Source organism: Pseudorca crassidens, chromosome 18, assembly GCF_039906515.1.
Source record: "Pseudorca crassidens isolate mPseCra1 chromosome 18, mPseCra1.hap1, whole genome shotgun sequence".
Classification (NCBI taxonomy): Eukaryota; Metazoa; Chordata; class Mammalia; order Artiodactyla; family Delphinidae; genus Pseudorca; species Pseudorca crassidens.
In genome coordinates, this window is record NC_090313.1 from 35,548,237 (window position 1) to 35,569,617 (window position 21,381).

Here is a 21,381-nt window from a genome sequence, read left to right on the forward strand (position 1 = left end):
AAATATGCCACCAAATAGTCAAGTGTCACAGCAGAGGTAACCCCATGGGAGTCATGAGGAGACTAAAATTATCTCCAATTGTGCAGGAGAGAAAAGTTTCACTGAAGGCAGGTGTAGTTCAGCCAAGCCCTACAGCACAGAAGTAGGAATTTGGATATGTACGAATGGGAAAAAAAGACATTTTAGGCATGGGAAATAGTTTAATGCAGGATGGATGAGAAATATGCATTAGACCTATTCTAAAACAACAGGCTTATTAACTCAGTAAATCGATTTAGTCAGTCAAACTAGCTTTAGCTGATTACTTATCCAGGGGATAGCTGTTCAGAGTAATTTTTGTCATAGAACAGTAAATAAAATTGTTGAACTATAGCTTTAGGCTTGCTAAGTGAAATAGATTGCTCTAGATGATTTTCAAGTGACTTACTTGGTAATATTCACGAAATTGGGGGTTAACCATTGCTTAAGAAAACAAAGAGAATTGATTTTAAATAGTACTTGAAGTAGTTACTGTGTAAAATATATCTGTTCAGTTGCTCATGTTAAATGGATGTTTATAATCCCCATTGGACAACCAACTACTTTTTTGCAAATGGTAATGTGAATAGCTGTTGCATAATCTATAGCAATAACCACCTATCTAATTTGTCGTCCAAACCAGAAATCTTCTAACAATACTGGTGTCCTAATAAAAATAAGCACAAAGGTAACACACACTGGGTGTCTCCCATGTGCCTGTGCATGCATCTATATCTCACTGAACCCCCATAACAGCCCCCAAGAGAGGGACTCTGAGTGTCCCCATGCTGCTGGTGGAGAAACAGGCACAGGAAAGTTCAATAGTCTACCTACCTAAGATCACACAGAGGGTGGGAGAGCCCGTTTTTGAACCACCTGCCTCCAATTCCAGGTGCCAGGAGCCAGACTCAGCCTACAGCTCTCTTATGCTCGCCTGGAGGTGAAACCATGTGTCATGATTAGTCAAATCCTGTCTTCACTCATCAAGGTAGCTTGAACTCTTGCACGTCCTCCAAGTAGCATGTAGCACAAGAAATAAGATGTTTGCCCCGGGGTTGTCCAGGAACTTGGAATCAGCTGGGCCTAGTTAGGCCGAGCTGGTTTAGAGTGGAGAGGACCACCGATCTTCCACCTGGGCAAGTGCCTTTTGACCTCCTGCCATCAGAGGGCCAAAAACTCCAGCCTGAGAATGTGCTGAGCCCTGTAGCCTAGTTACGCCAGCTCAGAACAATGATGAGCACACCTTTTTCCAATCACCTTTCCTCATGCTCCCCATGCCTCATACTGCCCTGCTTCTTTATTCTTTATCCCATAGATACCCCAAGCCCCTTGCCTTTGGGGAGGCGGATTTGAGACCTATTCTCACGTCACGTCCTCGCTTGGCTGCCCTGTGAATAAACCTCCTCTTTGCTGCAAACCTCAGCATTTCAGTGTTTTGGCTTGCTGCGCCTCAGACAAAATGGTTGGGAGCAGAGGTACAGGTCCCTTGCCTGTGAGGGAAGCTGGTTCCTAGTAGTCACGCTGCGGATGTTTTCTCCTCCCCGGGGTGGGGGGTTGGGGGGGCAGACGTCCTGCTCTTCTGGAAAGGGAAAAACGCAGGTGCTGGACCCTTGCCCTCAGCGTCACCGTCACCTAGGAGCTTGTTAGAAGCACAGAATCCAGGCCCCAACCAGAACTACTGAATACCAGCCTGCATTTAACAAGATCCACAAGAGAGGCATACCCATATTATAGTGGGAGAGGCACCAAGCTGTCATCATCTTCTCCGCAGCTAATGAAAACCAAGCAAAGATTCATCCCGAGCCTACTCTGCCTCAGTCACCTGGATATCACATGAGCTCATTTAATCCTCCCCAGAACCTGCAAATGAGACTGAGGGTCAGAGTGGTCAAGCACCCAAGGGTCCATAAAAGAACATGACCAAGGCTCACTGGAGCCCAGACCTCCAAAAAAGAAGGCCCCTGAGCACAGCATGGCACCACAGCAGCCCAAACCGTGGGCCTGGAGGGTAGGCCAGGCTCCCCACGCAGAGTTCACACCATTCGACAGATGCCCACAGCAGACCACAAGGCAATATGAGAAGTAAGTTCTGATTGTGGAATCTCTGAATTTTGAGATTTAAAGAAAAAAATCTGTTTTCAGGGGCTGGTTAAAACAGTTCTACCAAGGAGTAAAGACAGGGCATCTCAAGGCCCCTTCTGGACTTAGAATTTAATGCCTACTTATTGAAAAACGCTCCGTGCATTTGCTCAGTCCTACGTCAAGATGAAGTTCTCTGTGCCCTAGAAGCTTAGGTTCTAAAAAGGCCACAGAAATGGGTGAGACCTAAAAATTGCCAGAACAATGCAACGGCCTTAATCAGACTGTCTTTGCTTTGCCTTGCTTACAAGTCACTGACTTTAAACTGAATATGGTGTCATGTCTTTATTTTTCTTGAAGTTTTTAAAATAAAAGATCATATAAAGATTTTCTTCCATGGTAAGACTTTTATATTGTATTTTTCTTAAAATGGAGTGTGGTACATTTACCCTCCCTCAGATGATTGCTTATAACTCACCTTGCTTTATTAAGAATACCGCTAGAGGCTTCTATGCCCCTACTAAGAAAAATGCATTTTCAGGCCCATTCAAACCAATGAAAATCCAAGTTTTCAGAGCACAAGATAATGAAAATTCTCTCGATCCACGTCTTTTACTACTTTTAATCTGTTAACAGACCCTAAGTGTCTCAGATGAAAAGTACTGTAGCGGGAATTGACATGTTAACAGCATTCCATACAGGTCAGTATTGATTGTTCCAATTTCTCAAAAATTTGGACACATTTACTGCCTCTATGACATCTCTAGGGTGTGTGAAAGAAAAAAAAAGAGGCCTGTACAATGTATTTCTCAAAATATACACAGAAATAGTTTGCACATACAAACAGGGAAACCTTATAAATAATGTATGGGGAGCAATGTAATGTCGGTAACGGAATTACTCATTTCGAAAGACAACACTGTCACCAAGTGTCCCCTCACCAAAACTGACTGGGAATTTTTAGGGCTGCCAAACCAGAGGTGGAGATTTATAGGAACCTGGGATGTTTGAAAAATGGTTTTGGACGACCTCCTCAAGGAAGGCACCAAGCGCCATCCCAAATTGCAAAAATGGCTCCAGGTTGACTCCTTGTGTCCTCACTCTTTGCAATGTGACATTCCAACTTCTCCCATCAAGAGGTAGAGTTGATTTCCCCACCCTTGAAGTTAGGTGACTTGCCATGGCCAATAGAAGGCAGCAGAAATGACAGTGTGCCAGCTCAGAGCTAGGTCCCACGATGTTTCTACTCTTCCTCTCAGAGCCCTGCTACCCCCATGAGCACAAGCCCCAGTTACTAGCTGGGGCATAAGAGGCATGTAGCCCAGTCAGGCCCCCGGCCTGGCTACAGCCAGCCCCCAGCTGACCCCACAGGTGTAGCAGCAATTCCAGCCATGATAAGCAGGGTTGTGAAGAAGAATTAAGAGCATAAGAGTATGCTATAATTTACAAACCACTCTGTCAACCTACGACATTATTTTTCAAAAGCATTTTTGTTATTTTGAATCCCTGCGTGGACATATTGAAAACAGCACTCCAATGACTGCTGGAGAGCAAAGGATGCAACCTGAAATTGAGTGTAAAATATATTAGTTTATCCAGATTCACATATTTGTATAAATTACTAGAAAATCATCTGAAGAAAAACAGACACGAATGAAAAAAACAGTCCAGGGTCAGCTGGGGAGTGGCTGTGTTTGGGAAAGTGGTCACACCAGAGACTCTTCAACAGGAATGGCAATGTTTCACTTCACACGCTGGCTGGAGGACGGAGGAGTGTCTGCGATGTTATAAGGTGAGCACGCTGCATGTAAAAGCCATTGCTGACCACATATAGGGGACCTGATGCGTGGGAGCTGGTAGTGGGTGGAGGCATCCAGAAGGTGGTGGTAGAAGAGGAACGTTGTACCCGTAACGCCTAAGACCTCACCAGAGGACGACCACTGTTCTAGAAACTGGACACAAATCCAACTTCTATGGCCAATCTTAGAAGACAAACTGAGGCATATTTAAAATTTTAACACTTCATGTGAGCAAAAATAGATTCAATTCAGGCACCACAAAGCGGAAGAGGTGAGGAGCACTCCAGCCACAGGAGCTGCAGAGATGTTTCTTTTAAAACGGCAGAAGCAAAGCAAGGAAATGACTGATTTGCTATGGCTTTAACGCCTAGTTGGTGGTTTGTGACTGGTTGTCCTCAGCGGTTTTCGTCACCCTGAGGCGTTGACAGGCTTAGATTTTGGTTGGTTTACGTAGGCAGCCGCATCACTAGAGCCACCGCGGTCTAACGGCCTCCTTGCAGGGTTAATTTACTGACACCAGTTGTCTGAGTCCTTCCTCTCACTCAGTCACTTCACTTCCTACGCCTCAGTTTCTCCTCTGTAAAGTAGACATTCAGTAGTAAATTCTCTGTGGGGTTGTCAGTACAAAACAAAGTGATTATTAGTAGCCACGATCATGTCCCGAATGCACGGAACACGTCAGTCAGTCAAGTGTCAAGTCAGCAGAAACTACAGAAATTAAGAGCCCTCCGCAGAAATTCACACACCCTATGCTCAGCAACGGGAGAGGCCACAACAGTGAGAGGCCCGCGTACTGCAAATTAAAAAAAAAAAAAAAAAAAAACCCAAATCATGAAATGCGCTGATACAATCATGTCTCACTTTTGTTTGGATCAGTCAGCAAACGCGCTTTCGAAACCCCAAATTCTCCACACCTCCTACTTTCCGCGCCGCCCTAGTCTCAAAGGGCCCGGCACTGCTCCTCAGGCCGAATCCCCGTGAGAGGACCCTTGGGCTGCGTGCTTTCGCACGGGGCGTGCACTGACGTCCTCGAGCCCCGCCCCCACGAGCCCGCCCGGAAGTTGAAACCGCAGCGTCGCGTCTCGCGGGGCTTTGAGGCCGGCGCCAACAGCCGGCGTTGCGGGGTCGCGGGAGCGCGGCATGGAGGGGCCGGCGTAGCTGGGGCCAGTGGCCCTGCGTCCTCCGCCTGCGACGCGGGTCCTACCCACGCTGCGGCGCAGTAACCGCCGGGCGGTGGGCGCCCGAGGGGCCAGGAAGCGAGCAGGGACCGCCAGGCGGCTGTGGGCATTGTGTCCGCAGCCAGCGTCCCCGAGGCCACGCTCCGGCCATGAAGACTCGGTGAAGCTGCGCCGCGACAGCGTGGCCGACTTCTGGCGCTGTGAGGACCTGTGTGCGCTGCAGGACTCGCTGCCTCTGCCCGCCGTTCGCGCTTCTCTGCGGGAGGTCCTGCTGGACTTCTAGGCCGACCGCCTCCGTGGGGGGCACTGGACGCCGCTCTTGAGCACCCTCTGCCCGTGATCTGTATCCAGAGTTTCTTCCAGCTGCGGCCTGGCGAGACAGGTTTGTAGTTCCCGCTTCCAGGGGCCCTCATGTGGGCGCTGAGAAGCGGGGTTTTAGATGGTGCAAGGTGGAGGGTGGGCACTAGAACCTGTGCCTAGTGCCCGGGTGTGCGTGCACTAGATGGGGCGTGCGGCTTAGGACCCCTGCCAGCTCGATGACCCCGGCCGAGTGCTTTAAGGCTTCTGGGTCTCAGTGTTCTCATCTGTAGCATGGGCTTAACAAGACCCACTCTCTGTGGTGGTTACAAGGTCTCACTCTGTTAATGCTTGTAGACTCTACAATGTAGAATACTTAGCACAGTTTGGAGCGTCGTTAATGGTTGCACCGATGTTACCTGGTGTGTTGAATGACTTGGCCTGGTACAGACCAAAGCGATTAGGAAATTGATATATCCCAGCTTCATTTCCTTTCCATTCAAACAGGGCTCAGGAAAAAAAAAAATTTTCAATAGTATCCTATAGTGGAAAGAGCACCGGTGTGAAGGCAGCTTAGGGTTTGAATTCCAGGGCTTATGCTCTCTGTGGCCTGGGCAGGTTTCTTTTGCACTACAATCCCCACACTTGTAAAATGCTTGAATGAGTTGTCAGAACCAAGGGCTGCTGGAGACGATGCTTCTGCCCTAGGTAAGCTCCCCTTCTACTGGGTGGCAAGTAAACACAAGCACAGTAGTCAGTGCTCTGGAAGAAGTGAGTTCTGGTGCTACAGAGCACAGAATCTCTTTTTTCTTTAATTTAAATTTTATTTTATATTGGAGTATAGTTGATTTACAATATTGTGTCAGTTTCAGGTGTACAGAAAAGTGATTCACTTACACATATATCCATTCCTTTTCAGATTCTTTTCCCGTACAGTTTGTTACAGGATACAGAGTAGAGTTCCCTGTGCTATGCAGTAGGTCCTTGTTGATTATCTATTTTATATATTGTCGTGTGTATATGTTAATCCCAAACTCCTAATGTATCCCTCCCCGCCATCTTTCCCCTTTGCAGAGCACAGAATCTTGGAAGGGAAAGTTCAGGGTAGGCTTCTTGGAGGAGGTGCCATCCTTTCTAAGGGTATGTAGAAGCTCCTGGGGTGGCAGGAGGGAGCAGTGTGTGTCAAAGTTTGAGAAATATAAAAAAATATGGCAAAACTCAGGTACAGGACTGGAACTCAGGGTTTGGGAAAGCAATGAGAGTTGATACTGGAAAGCTAGTGGGGCCCCACAGAAAGGGGCCTTGTTTGTCATGTCAGAAGTTTGGATGTTTATCCTGAAGGCTGTGGGAAACACCAAAGAACAGTGAGATGGACTTCTGGTTTAGAGGCTCACTGGGACCTCCATGTGGAAGGCAGTTGATTGGGTGCAGCGTGAATTGTAATCAAAGGGTCCCACTTAAGTTATAAAAGGTGGGACTGGATTTTTCAGATCTGAGAGAGAATGGGTGGGGCCTGGTGACCAGTTAGAAAAGGGAGGGCAGCAAGCGTGGGTGACAGTTTACAGCTGCATCTTTTTGTGAGATAAACAGAGCACAGTAGGAAGGGATTAGGGGTGGGGAGAGGATCTTACTTCATCTTCAGTGCTTTAGAGGGGCCTGGTAGAGGGGCCAGGTCTGGGCCCAAGATACAGATCTGGGCTTTTTGGAAGGACAGGTGTTTGAAGGCATGGGAGAGACTTAGGTTATCCACAAGAATACCCAAAGAATCATAGGTCTGAGAGTTTTTAAAGTGGGTATATTTGAGGATGTTTATAAGCTGAGAGAAAGTAGCCAGCGGAGGAAGGGTGTGAAGATCTAGGAAAGGAAATGATTGTTCATTTGTTTTCGAAAAGCTGAATACTTCTCGTGTGCCTGGCCCTTTTCTAGGATCTGGGGTTCACACCATCTGTTATCTCTCCTGCAAGGACAGTTCAATTCATCCCCTGGTGAACAGAAGTCAGATCATTCTTTGCATCCCATTCAGGTGTAAGAACTGTTCTGTACCTCTGAAGGGACTTTACTTAAGCAGAGTAATAAGTTAGAAATCAAAAGAAATTAGAGCTGGAAGGGACCTTAAAGGCCACTGTACTTAATTTTGCCACATATTTTACATTGAATGTAAGAAAAATTTATTGTTGAGCCCATTCTCTTCAGAGTTCCTTCACTGAACTTCCTTTACGTCTTGCATCCAGTGGGGCTAGCTTGTAGATTTTGGCCTCCTCTTAAATTTGCTTCTGCATCCATATTACATTTTGCCCGGACTATGGCAGAAACTCCTGGATGGTTTTGCGGCTCCTGGGCTCAGTTCCTCTAAGTTCATCTGCCTACTCTGGTTGAGTGATCTTGTAACATAAAAAGCTATGCTTCACATAATGCTGCTAATGGCTTGCCCACACAGAGTTAGTGCATACTAGCCGCCCAGCGTTTGCCCTGCCCAGAGGTGTGTAGTCTGAACTGTGCTGGGCCAAGCCTCACCGGACACGCAGGCTCAGCAGCCATGGCTCACGGGCCTAGCCGCTCCGCATCATGTGGGATCTTCCTGGACTGGGGTACAAACCCGTGTTCCCTGCATTGGCAGGCGGACTCTCAACCACTGCGCCACCAGGGAAGCCCCGTCCTGGGGCTCTTTGGCCCTGAGGAAGGGGAGCTTTTTGTGATCACTCCCTTTATCTAATTGGTCCTTCAGCAGCGGGTCACCTTTTTCTAATCAGCGGAGGCACCCTTACTCAGCCAGTGGTAGTCCCAGGCCTCGTCACCTGTGGGACTCAAGCCACGCTCTCTCCCAGGCTTGCTTCGGCCAGCATCTCTATTTTCCTTTGTGTCTCTCCTCACACTTGGACCCCTGGCCTTTAGTCATCGCCACCTGCAGTATTTACAGTGCCCGGCAGGAGTCAGGCTTGAGTGTCTTTTCACAGATGTTCCCTCTGCCGTTAATGCACCTCCTACTCCAACTCTGCATAGCCTCATCTTTCTAGATTCCACTTCAGGGTTATCATGAAGCCGTCACTTAGATATAACTTTTTGCCTCCATAGGCACCTCTGTGCATAAAGGTTATGTTTATTTATCTCATGTGATTGAAATTTTGAGTTTATCCATCTTCCTCTTGAATGAAGGCTTTAAGGGCAGGAGTCGTTTCTAATCCTTAGCACAGAGCAGATGCTTTTTTCCTTTTTATTTAGGTGCTTTTTAATGATGATAAAATGTATGGTTTAAATCACTCACTTTATAATAATTTTGCTTTAGGTTGTGACAGAAATGAAGTTTACAGAAGTCGTGTTCCTGCGATAAGAAATAAAGATGTGACCTTCCAGTTGTGTAGAGCCCATAAATGGGTGTAAGTGCGTCGGGTGCGCTAAGGAACCTGGAACTAAGTGGGCTAGTTCTGAGAGAGAGAGACTTAACTATGTTAACAAAGGTAAGCCTTCACTGTGTCCTGCCAACGTTTTTTTTTTTTTTAACATCATTATTGGGGTATAATTGCTTTACAATGGTGTGTTAGTTTCTGCTTTATAACAAAGTGAATCACTTATACATATATATATGTTCCCATATCTCTTCCCTCTTGCGTCTCCCTCCCTCCCACCCTCCCTATCCCACCCCTCCAGGCGGTCACAAATCCCCGAGCCGATATCCCTGTGCCATGCGGCTGCTTCCCACTAGCTATCTACCTTACGTTTGTTAGTGTGTATATGTCCATGACTCTCTCTCGCCCTGTCACAGCTCACTCTTCCCCTCCCCATATCATCAAGTGCGTTCTCCAGTTGGTCTATGTCTTTATCCCTGTCTTACCCCTAGGTTCTTCTTTTCTTCTTAAATTCCATATATATGTGTTAGCTTACGGTATTTGTCTTTTTCTTTCTGACTTACTTCACTCTGTATGACAGACTCTAGGTCTATCCACCTCATTACAAATAGCTCAATTTCGTTTCTTTTTATGGCTGAGTAACATTCCATTGTATATATGTGCCACATCTTCTTTATCCATTCATCCGATGATGGGCACTTAGGTTGTTTCCATCTCCGGGCTATTGTAAATAGAGCTGCAATGAACATTTTGGTACATGACTCTTTTTGAATTTTGGTTTTCTCAGGGTATATGCCCAGTAGTGGGATTGCTGGGTCATATGGTAGTTCTATTTGTAGTTTTTTAAGGAACCTCCATACTGTTCTCTATAGTGGCTGAACCAATTCACATTCCCACCAGCAGTACAAGAGTGTTCCCTTTTCTCCACACCCTCTCCAGCATTTATTGTTTCTAGATTTTTTGATGATGGCCATTCTGACTGGTGTGAGATGATATCTCATTGTAGTTTTGATTTGCATTTCTCTAATGATTAGTGATGTTGAGCATTCTTTCATGTGTTTGTTGGCAGTCTGTATATCTTCTTTGGAGAAATGTCTATTTAGGTCTTCTGCCCATTTTTGGATTGGGTTGTTTGTTTTTTTGTTATTGAGCTGCATGAGCTGCTTGTAAATTCTGGAGATTAATCCTTTGTCAGCTGCTTCATTTGCAAATATTTTCTCCCATTCTGAGGGTTGTCTTTTGGTCTTGTTTATGGTTTCCTTTGCTGTGCAAAAGCTTTGAAGTTTCATTAGGTCCCATTTGTTTATTTTTGTTTTTATTATCATTACTCTAGTAGGTGGGTCAGAAAGGATCTTGCTGTGATTTATATCATAGAGTGTTCTGCCTATGTTTTCCTCTAAGAGTTTGATAGTTTCTGGCCTTACATTTAGGTCTTTAATCCATTTTGATCTTATTTTTGTGTATGGTGTTAGGGAGTGATCTAATCTCATACTTTTACATGTATCTGTCCAGTTTTCCCAGCACCACTTATTGAAGAGGCTGTCCTTTCTCCACTGTACATTCCTGCCACCTTTATCGAAGATAAGGTGTCCATATGTGCCTGGGTTTATCTCTGGGCTTTCTATCCTGTTCCATTGATCTATCTTTCTGTTTTTGTGCCAGTACCATACTGTCTTGATTACTGTAGCTTTGTAGTATAGTCTGAAGTCAGGGAGCCTGATTCCTCCAGCTCCGTTTTTCGTTCTCAAGATTGCTTTGGCTATTCGGGGTCTTTTGTGTTTCCATACAAATTGTGAAATTTTTTGTTCTAGTTCTGTGAAAAATGCCAGTGGTAGTTTGATAGGGATTGCATTGAATCTGTAGATTGCTTTGGGTAGTAGAGTCATTTTCACAATGTTGATTCTTCCAATCCAAGAACATGGTATATCTCTCCATCTATTTGTATCATCTTTAATTTCTTTCATCAGTGTCTTATAATTTTCTGCATACAGGTCTTTTGTCTCCTTAGGTAGGTTTATTCCTAGATATTTTATTCTTTTTATTGCAGTGGTAAATGGGAGTATTCTCTTGATTTCACTTTCAGATTTTTCATCATTAGTATATAGGAATGCCAGAGATTTCTGTGCATTAATTTTGTATCCTGCTACTTTACCAAATTCATTGATTAGCTCTAGTAGTTTTCTGGAAGCATCTTTAGGATTCTCTATGTATAGGATCATGTCATCTGCAAACAGTGACAGCTTTACTTCTTCTTTTCCGATTTGGATTCCTTTTATTTCCTTTTCTTCTCTGATTGCTGTGGCTAAAACTTCCAAAACTATGTTGAATAAGAGTGGTGAGACTGGGCAACCTTGTCTTGTTCCTGATCTTAGTGGAAATGCTTTCAGTTTTTCACCATTGAGGATGATGTTGGCTGTGGGCTTGTCATATACGGCCTTTATTATGTTGAGGAAAGTTCCCTCTATGCCTACTTTCTGCAGGGTTTTTATCATAAATGGGTGTTGAATTTTGTCAAAAGCTTTCTCTGCATCTATTGAGATGATCATATGGTTTTTCTCCTTCAATTTGTTAATATGGTTTATCACATTGATAGATTTGCGTATATTGAAGAATCCTTGCATTCCTGGAATAAACCCCACTTGATCATGGTGTATGATGCTTTTAATGTGCTGTTGGATTATGTTTGCTAGTATTTTGTTGAGGATTTTTGCATCTATGTTCATCAGTGATATTGGCCTGTAGTTTTCTTTCTTTGTGACATCCTTGTCTGGTTTTGGTATCAAGGTGATGGTGGCCTCGTAGAAGGAATTTGGGAGTGTTCCTCCCTCTGCTATATTTTGGAAGAGTTTGAGAAGGATAGGTGTTAGCTCTTCTCTAAATGTTTGATAGAATTCGCCTGTGAAGCCATCTGGTCCTGGGCTTTTGTTTGTTGGAAGATTTTTAATCACAGTTTCAATTTCAGTGCTTGTGATTGGTCTGTTCATATTTTCTATTTCTTCCTGATTCAGTCTTGGCAGGTTGTGCATTTCTAAGAATGTGTCCATTTCTTCCAGATTGTCCATTTTATTGGCATAGAGTTGCTTGTAGTAGTCTCTCATGATCTTTTTTATTTCTGCAGTGTCAGTTGTTACTTCTCCTTTTTCATTTCTAATTCTATTGATTTGAGTCTTCTCCCTTTTTTTCTTGATGAGTCTGGCTAGTGGTTTATCTATTTTGTTTATCTTCTCAAAGAACCAGCTTTTAGTTTTATTGATCTTTGCTATTGTTTCCTTCATTTCTTTTTCATTTACTTCTGATCTGATTTTTATGATTTCTTTCCTTCTGCTAGCTTTGGGTTTTTTTTTGTTCTTCTTTCTCTAATTGCTTGAGGTGCAAGGTTAGGTTGTTTATTCGAGATGTTTCCTGCTTCTTAAGGTGGGCTTGTATTGCTATAAATTTCCCCCTTAGAACTGCTTTTGCTGCATTCCATAGGTCTTGGGTCGTTGTGTCTCCATTGTCATTTGTTTCTAGGTATTTTTTAATTTCCTCTTTGATTTCTTCAGTGATCACTTCATTATTAAGTAGTGTATTGTTTAGCCTCCATGTGTTTGTATTTTTTACAGAGCTTTTCCTGTAATTGATATCTAGTCTCATTGCGTTGTGGTCGGAAAAGATACTTGATACAATTTCAATTTTCTTAAATTTACCAAGCCTTGATTTGTGACCCAAGATATGATCCGTCCTGGAGAATGTTCCATGAGCACTTGAGAAAAATGTGTATTCTGTTGTTTTTGGATGGAATACTCTATAAATATCAATTAAGTCCATCTTGTTTAATGTATCATTTAAAGCTTATGTTTCCATATTTATTTTTATTTTGGATAATCTGTCCATGGGTGAAAGTGGGGTGTTAAAGTCCCCTACTATGAATGTGTTACTGTCGATTTCCCCTTTTATGGCTGTTAGTATTTGCCTTATGTATTGTGGTGCTCCTATGTTGGGTGCATAAATATTTACAATTGTTGTATCTTCTTCTTGGATCGATCCCTTGATCATTCTGTAGTGTCCTTCTTTGTCTCTTCTAATAGTCCTTATTTTAAAGTCTATTTTGTCTGATATGAGAATTGCTACTCCAGCTTTCTTTTGGTTTCCATTTGCATGGAATATCTTTTTCCATCCCCTTGCTTTCAGTCTGTATGTGTCTCTAGGTCTGAAGTGGGTCTCTTGTAGACAGCATATATAAGGGTCTTGTTTTTGTATCCATTCAGCCTATCTGTGTCTTTTGGTGGGAGCATTTAGTCCATTTACATTTAAGGTAATTATCAATATGTATGTTCCTAGTCCCATTTTCTAAATTGTTTTGGGTTCGTTATTATAGGTCTTTTCCTTCTCTTGTGTTTCTTGTCTAGAGAAGTTCCTTTAGCATTTGTTGTAAAGCTGGTTTGGTGGTGCTGAACTCTCTCAGCTTTTGCTTGTCTGTAAAGGTTTTAATTTCTCCATCAAATCTGAATGAGATCCTTGCTGGGTAGAGTAATCTTGGTTGCAGGTTTTTCTCCTTCATCACTTTCAGTATGTCCTGCCACTCCCTTCTGGCTTGCAGGGCTTCTGCTGAGAGATCAGCTGTTAACCTTATGGGGATTCCCTTGTGTGTTATTTGTTGTTTTTCCCTTGCTGCTTTTAATATGCTTTCTTTGTATTTAATTTTTGACAGTTTGATTAATATGTGTCTTGGCGTATTTCTCCTTGGATTTATCCTGTATGGGACTCTCTGTGCTTCCTGGACTTGATTAGCTATTTCCTTTCCCATATTAGGGAAGTTTTCAACTATAATCTCTTCAAATATTTTCTCAGTCCCTTTCTTTTTCTCTTCTTCTTCTGGAACCCCTATAATTCGAATGTTGGTGCGTTTAATGTTGTCCCAGAGGTCTCTGAGACTGTCCTCAGTTCTTTTCATTCTTTTTTCTTTATTCTGCTCTGCAGTAGTTATTTCCACTATTTTATCTTCCAGGTCACTTATCCGTTCTTCTGTCTCAGTTATTCTGCTATTGATCCCATCTAGAGTACTTTTAATTTCATTTATTGTGTTGTTCATCGTTGCTTGTTTCATCTTTATTTCTTCTAGGTCCTTGTTAACTGTTTCTTGCATTTTGTCCATTCGATTTCCAAGATTTTGGATCATCCTTAGTATCAGTATTCTGAATTCTTTTTCAGGTAGACTGCCTATTTCCTCTTCATTTGTTAGGTCTGGTGCATTTTTATCTTGCTCCCTTATCTGCTGTGTGTTTTTCTGTCTTCTCTTTTTGCTTATCTTACTGTGTTTGGGGTCTCCTTTTTGCAGGCTGCAGGTTCGTAGTCCCCGCTGTTTTTGAAGTCTGTCTCCAGTGGCTAAGGTTGGTTCAGTGGGTTGTGTAGGCTTCCTGGTGGAGGGGACTAGTGCCTGTGTTGTGGTGGATGAGGTTGGATCTTGTCTCTCTAGAGGGCAGGTTCACGTCTGGTCGTGTGTTTTGGGGTGTCTGTGGCCTTATTATGATTTTAGGCAACCTCTCTGCTAATGGGTGGGGTTGTGTTCCTGTTTTGCTAGTTGTTTAGTATAGGTTGTCCAGCACTGTAGCTTGCTGCTCGTTGAGTGAAGCTGGGTGCTGGTGTTAAGATGGAGGTCTCTGGGAGATTTTTGCCATTTGATATTATGTGGAGCTGGGAGGTCTCTTGTTGACCAGTGTCGTGAAGTTGGCTCTCCTACCTCAGAAGCAGAGCCCTGACTCCTGGCTGGAGCACCAAGAGCCTTTCATCCACACGGCTCAGAATAAAAGGGAGAAAAAGTAGAGAGCATTAGTAGAAGTATGAAGAAAGAAAGAAAGGAGGGAGGGAGGGAGGGAAGGAAGGAAGGAAGGAAGGAAGGAAGGAAGGAAGGAAGGAAGGAAAAGAAAGAAAGAAGCAAAGAAGGAAAGAAGGCAAGAAGGAAAGAAAGGAGTGAGGGAGGAAGGAAGGAAGGAGGGAAGGAAGGAAAAAAGACAGAAAGAAGATACAGTAAAATAAAATAAAGTGTAAGAAAATTACTGAATTAAAAAATAATTATTTAGAAAAAAAAAAAAGGGACGGATAGAACCTTAGGATAAATGTTGGAAGCAAAGCTATACAGACAAAATCTTACACAGAAGCATACACATACACCCTCACAAAAAGAGGTAAAGGGGAAAAAATCATAAATCTTGCTCTCAGAGACCATCTCCTCAATTTGGGATGATTCGTTGTCTAAAGGAGGGAAGGAAGGAAAGAAAGAAAGAAAGAAAGAAAGAAAGAAAGAAGGTAAAGTATAATAAAGTTATTAAAATTAAATATTAAGAAAAAAATTAAAAAAAAAACATGGACGGATAGAACCCTAGGACAAATGGTGGAAGCAAAACTATACAGACAAGATCTCACACAGAAGCATACACATACACATTCACAAAAAGAGGAAAAGGGGAAAAAATCATAGATCTTGCTCTCGAAGCCCACCTCCTCAATTTGGGATGATTCGTTGTCTGTTCATGTATTCCACAGATGCAGGGTACATCAAGTTGATTGTGGAGCTTTAATCCACTGTTTCTGAGGCTGCTGGGAGAGATTTCCCTTTCTCTTCTTTGTTCTCACTGCTCACAGGGGCTCAGCTTTGGATTTGGCCCTGCCTCTGTGTGTAGGTCGCTGGAGGGCGTCTGTTTTTTGCTCAGACCGGACGGGGTTAAAGGAGCCGCTGATTCGGGGGCTCTGGCGCACTCAGGCCAGGGGGAGGGAGGGGCACTGCGTGCAGGGCGGGCCTGCAGTGGCAGAGGCCGGCGTGACGTTGCACAAGCCTGAGGCTCGCCGTGTGTTCTCCCGGGGAAGTTGTCCCTGGATCCCGGGAACCTGGCAGTGGTGGGCTGCACAGGCTCCCCAGAAGAGTGGTGTGGATAGTGACCTGTGCTTGCACACAGGCCCCTTGGTGGCGGCAGCAGCAGCCTTAGCGTCTCCCGCCCGTCCCTGGGGTCCATGCTTTTAGCCGCGGCTCACGCCCGTCTCTGGAGTTCCTTTAAGCAGCGCTCTTAAACCCCTCTTCTCGCGCACCAGGAGACAAAGAGGGAAGAAAAAGTCTCTTGCCTCTTTGGCAGGTGCAGACTTTTCCCCAGACTCCCTCCCGACTAGCCGTGGTGCAATAACCCCTTCAGGGTATGTTCAATCCGCCAACCCCAGTCCTCTCCCTGCGCTCCGTCCGCAACCCGAGCCTCAGCTCACAGCCCCGCCCGCCTCGGCGGGTGAGCAGACAAGCCTCTCGGGCTGGTGAGGGCTGGCCGATCCTCTGTGCGGGAATCTCCCCACTTTGCCCACCGCACCCCTGTTGCTGTGCCCTCCTCCGCGGCTTCGAAGCTCCCCCCTCCGCCTCCCACAGTCTCCGCCCGCGAAGGGGCTTCCTAGTGTGTGGAAACTTTTCCTCCTTCACAGCTCCCTCCCACTAGTGCAGGTGCCGTCCCTATTCTTTTGTCTCTGTTTTTCCTTTTTTTCATTTGCCCTACCCAGGTACGTGGGGAGTTTCTTGCCTTTTGGGAGGTCTGAGGTCTTCTGCCAGCCTTCAGTAGGTGTTCTGTAGGAGTTGTTCCACGTGTAGATGTATTTCTGGTGTATCTGTGGGGAGGAAGGTGATCTCCGCATCTTACTCTTCTGCCATCTTCAAGGTCCCCCCTCACATTAGCTCTTGAGAGAAACATTATCAACATCATGTAATGAATATGATAAATTCATTTCAGTTTTGTCCAAACTAAACTACTTGCTACTCAGTAGAGAGTATAGGCCCTATTTCTACATCAAAATATATATTTTTGAGAGTACATAAGTAGTAGCATTGGTTTTATGTTATTGGGTTCACTAATCAATCTATGTATTTGAAAATATTACATATGCTATTGTGTTTATATTTGAGAAACACTAATAAAATGAACTAACTAGACCTAAATTAAGGAAATAAAATTTGACAATAAGGAAGAAAATGTGTTCATTTCAAATGCATTATTCATAAAAAGTAGCTTTCATGGTAAGAAATTAATTTTGTAATTAAACTAATAAACATCATAAAATTCAAATTTTACACTTGCTAGTATGTTATCACATAACTTTGAGTATGGGAATCTTCAGCATCTCAAAATAGCAAGATGACAATAACATTTAGTATGAATTAAATATTTGACATGAATTATCTTATTAAATCTTATAACAAATTATGAAATCATGTTATTATATTTAAAATATAAAGCTGAGACTTGTAGAGATTAGATACTCATTTAAGCTTAGAAATTTTGTAAGTAGCAAAAGTAAAATTCAAATTTAGCACAGACCTGTGAGAACATAAAATGTATTCTCTTGACCACTGTGCATCAACTGATATAACATTACATGTTGATATTGATCACATAAGTTATCCGTTGTCTCTATATACACATCAGTATTATACAAAGCTTATGTTTTGCCAGTGATTGTCAGAATCTCTATTGTCTGGGTGTTATATAGTATTTTTGAAACCTGAGCTGGTTACCTTAGACTGGTTCTTGAAAACAAAAACATAAAAGAGGTATAATATCTAATATCATATTTAAAATGTGATTTAGTCTAATACTCTCCCTTTTGAAGAGTTTTGGGTTGCTAACATGGGATTTTTTTACTATAATGTTCATGGTTTTACTTTTTAGTTTCATCTTTTATTCAGAGAAGTTATAGTAAATTCTAATAACAGCCTGAGACTTGAATTAAGCTAAAATGCTATTACTTTCTAAGGAGACATTTTTCTTTGAGGTTCAGATGGTCATTTTAGAAGGTTCATAGTTAATTTTTAATCAGTGTCAGTCACCTTCCAACTACACAGACAATTTCCAAAATATAAAGCATCCAGGACTGGCAAAACAACAAACATTTTATCATTGACTCCTTGATACAGGTTGAAAAGTTTTATACACAACCTCCTTCCTCATGAATGAGGTGACATGACTCTCTCCTTTTGAATTATTTTTTATTTTTCCCTTGTGATTCATAGTCATGATTGGGGTGAATGTTCTCCAGTCAATAAAATCCTGAAACACTTGCCTTTTACTTATTTCTGCCTTATTTAGTAATGTGCCTAGCTCATTCTTTTGTATCTTATACATTAATTATCGACAAATGTCTCTATATTCTCAAATTTTATTTGAGCAAACTTTACTCTTTCAATTAAAGTGAAATATTTCTTTACCTGAAGTCTTAAAATTCTTGCTCTATCTGCTATTTTCTGGTATTATTAAGCCAAAAATAGGGGAATTTTCTCATTCTCTAGTGCTACCTTTTCACGACTTTTCTAACACCTTATTCAACAATCTGTCCTCACTCTAAATCTATACCATTTCTTATCATTTATAAACTTATACACCTCTCCCAACATTTTTCAAGGATTTCCATTTTCAGAAATATTGCTCTTGACCCTGATAGTAATAATGACAGTAACTTTGCAGGCAGCAACTTTGCAGGCAGTAACAACTCAACTATTATGCTTTTAACTTAAGAAGAGTGGGCCCCAATCCCTGATCCAGCTTTCATTCTTTAATCTTTAGCTGCTTCCATATTTTCTTTGTCATTATTTTGTTCTCTAATCTGATAACTATTTTCCTAACAGTTATCTTTTCTAAACATTCTCCTTAACCAGATACATTAAATAAGTTTTTCCTTGACTAAACTAATTCCAGCATTTTAATGATTATATCATACCCACACTGACAATTCCAAATTTGATATAAATTTAAGAATCTATTTTCTTTTCTACATTTTAAGGTAATTAAGCATTGAAGATAAAGGTCACCTTGCAACGTGGACTATATTAAAAACAAATTTTAAAAATCCTTCTAATTAATTCACAGTGTTTCTCCTAGTATTTGACTAATCTCTTTATTCAAATCAAATTAATTTCGTTCTTCTCATCAAAGAAAGAATTCCAAACATTTACTACCTTTCCAGAGAGGAGTGGGGTGAGGTTTCCAGGCAATAAAAAGGACTTACATTTAATTCTGAATGCCAGATAAACAACACATTTTTTTTTAGTATAAGCACATCCCACATATTACACAAACATACTCACTAAAAATTATATATATAATGTGTCTATAATGCAAATATATGTATGTGTATATGTATTTCTTATTCATATGAGATTCAATTTAACTATGGGTCCTGTATTTTCATTTGCTATATCTGGCAACCCTAAGGTGGAAGAACACCAAATCTTATCATCTCAGAAATTAAGCTCACCTTCGATTTTATTATGAAGATCAAAAGAGCCTCTCTTTACATCTTTATTATTCTTGTCTTCTTCTTCAAATGTATTCTAGAAGGCATAGTTTGCTCTTTCTCCTGGGAGTAACTACCACCTTCCCATATTTACATATTTTTAGATTTTTGCATTGCATCTGGAAACATATGGAAAATTTACCTTTTCCACAAATGTGTGTGTGCTTATTTACTTGAATATATATATATATATATATATATATATATACTCTCTCTGTTTTATTCTGGACAAAAACCATGTTTTTGAATTGGTTTTAATTTTTACACCAAAGAATTCCTGAAAGAAGTCTGGTTTCAAAATATCTATATTCATATGATCTATGAGCTTATATACAATGCATTTGTTACATTTAGAAAATTATTGAAGTTCTCCAGTTTAAAAACATGGTAAGCTTTCCCTTAATTATTTCAAAATACTATTTTTTTCCTTTACATTGATTAGTCAATTAAATATCAAATTTTTACTTTCCAAATTAATATTTAGAATCAAATATAACCATATATCCATATTGTATAAAAAATAATTTAAGTAGAAATGTTTGTGTTATAAGCTTCAGTTCAACTTTTGTTGCAAAGAGTTTCAAAGCTAAGACCTTCTATATATACATAAAGTGGTTTTCTGGGGAAAAAAAGGAAATTTCAGCAACTTATGTGAGAGCCCAAGAGTTAAAAATAAATCTAGAATATATGGTTGGCTTTATGAGGAAAATATTTCACAAAAAATATTATCAAGTAAAGAAATTCAAACTAATTTGATTCCTATTTCCTTTTTTCCTAGATTACATGGTTTGCTATATGATTGGATGCTGAATTGGAATAGTTAGTGGATTTGAATATATAAATGTTATGTAACATATGGTTTACATTTTCTATCAGACCTTCTCAGCCCATTATACATTTTTAGCCTCACCTCTGTATCCAGTTCAATAATTTATAACTCAATTTTTAAAAAAACTATGGCCCATAATAAGAAATATATCATGCATCAAAAATAATAAATGTAAACACACAGACAATTCGAACAAGTTTTGTCTAATAATTATTCTTACTATATTCTTGCACTCTGATACTTTCATTCTGTGATTTTATTTGAAAATGTTAAGCCAATAATGACTAAATAGTTGGATTTTAATAATCACTGATAGATTATGGTTCAGGTTTGAAAAATACTACCTTAGAAATTTTGAGTGTCTTATTCTACAAATTTATCTAATCCTTTTTAGGAATTTTTCAGTCTTTGCAGCTTGCCATTGCAAAGAGAAGACTGAGTCTCTAGAGAAGGTATGTCTAAACTCACCTGGCACCTAAACACATCCCATTTCTCAACAACTGCCCTTCCTAATGTTTGTTTTATATAATGTCTAAATGATAAAAGGAAGATCTTTAACATCTCTGCTGTTGAATAAGACTTTTCCAAAGCAACTTCTCTGCTAGAACTTAATTACTAGACAGTTCCCTGGGAGAAATATTACTCAGTATATAAACAATACTTCCTTATTAGTGACCTCACAAAAGGTAAAATCTTGATGGATCCCTGAAACCCATATCAGCTCCTGTTATATTTTATATGCTCAATAATTTTGGTTTTATAAATTTTCTCACTGCATTTGACTTTTTACACTGGTCTAAAACTATGGCAAGTGAATGTCATCTGTGGCAACAGAATGTCAGCACAAAGGAAGAATAGAGTTAAGTACTGATGCAAGTTTTTGAAATATTTTAGGGGGACGCTTATGAATAGGAACTATGACCACTTGTGATATCACAGACTGATGCTCTGAAACATGACATAATTAAAATATAATTTAGTGTAGGAAAGATGCAGAGGCCAGGCTCTATATCTAAGCAAGAAAATCAAAGCTAAAGATGAACACTTACAAACAGAAAGATGTTCCAGAATTTGGAGATGAACTTAAGATACAGGGGGTGAATGTCAACAGTGAGAAATGCATAGCCAAATTATTTTTGAGAATTTGAGACATCCAGAGGCAAGTGAGATGAGCAAATGTGTGCTGAGAATACTAATCAGGTTATTATTTAAAATGTTAGTATGACAGGGTAGGATATTTTGGTGCAAGGCAAGGTCATTATTTCAGTGTCCCTAAAATATTATTATATTAACAATCACCTACTCTTGCTTATAAGCATGGTCAATTCTGCTAATAAAGCATTAAAATAACAGGCCAGGGCTTCTCTGGTGGTGCAGTGGTTGAGAGTCCGCCTGCCGATGCAGGGGACACGGGTTCGTGCCCCATTCCGGGAAGATCCCACATGCCGCGAGTGGCTGTGCCCGTGAGCCATGGCCGCTGAGCCTGCACGTCCAGAGCTTGTGCTCCGCAATGGGAGCAACGGGAGAGGCCACAACAGTGA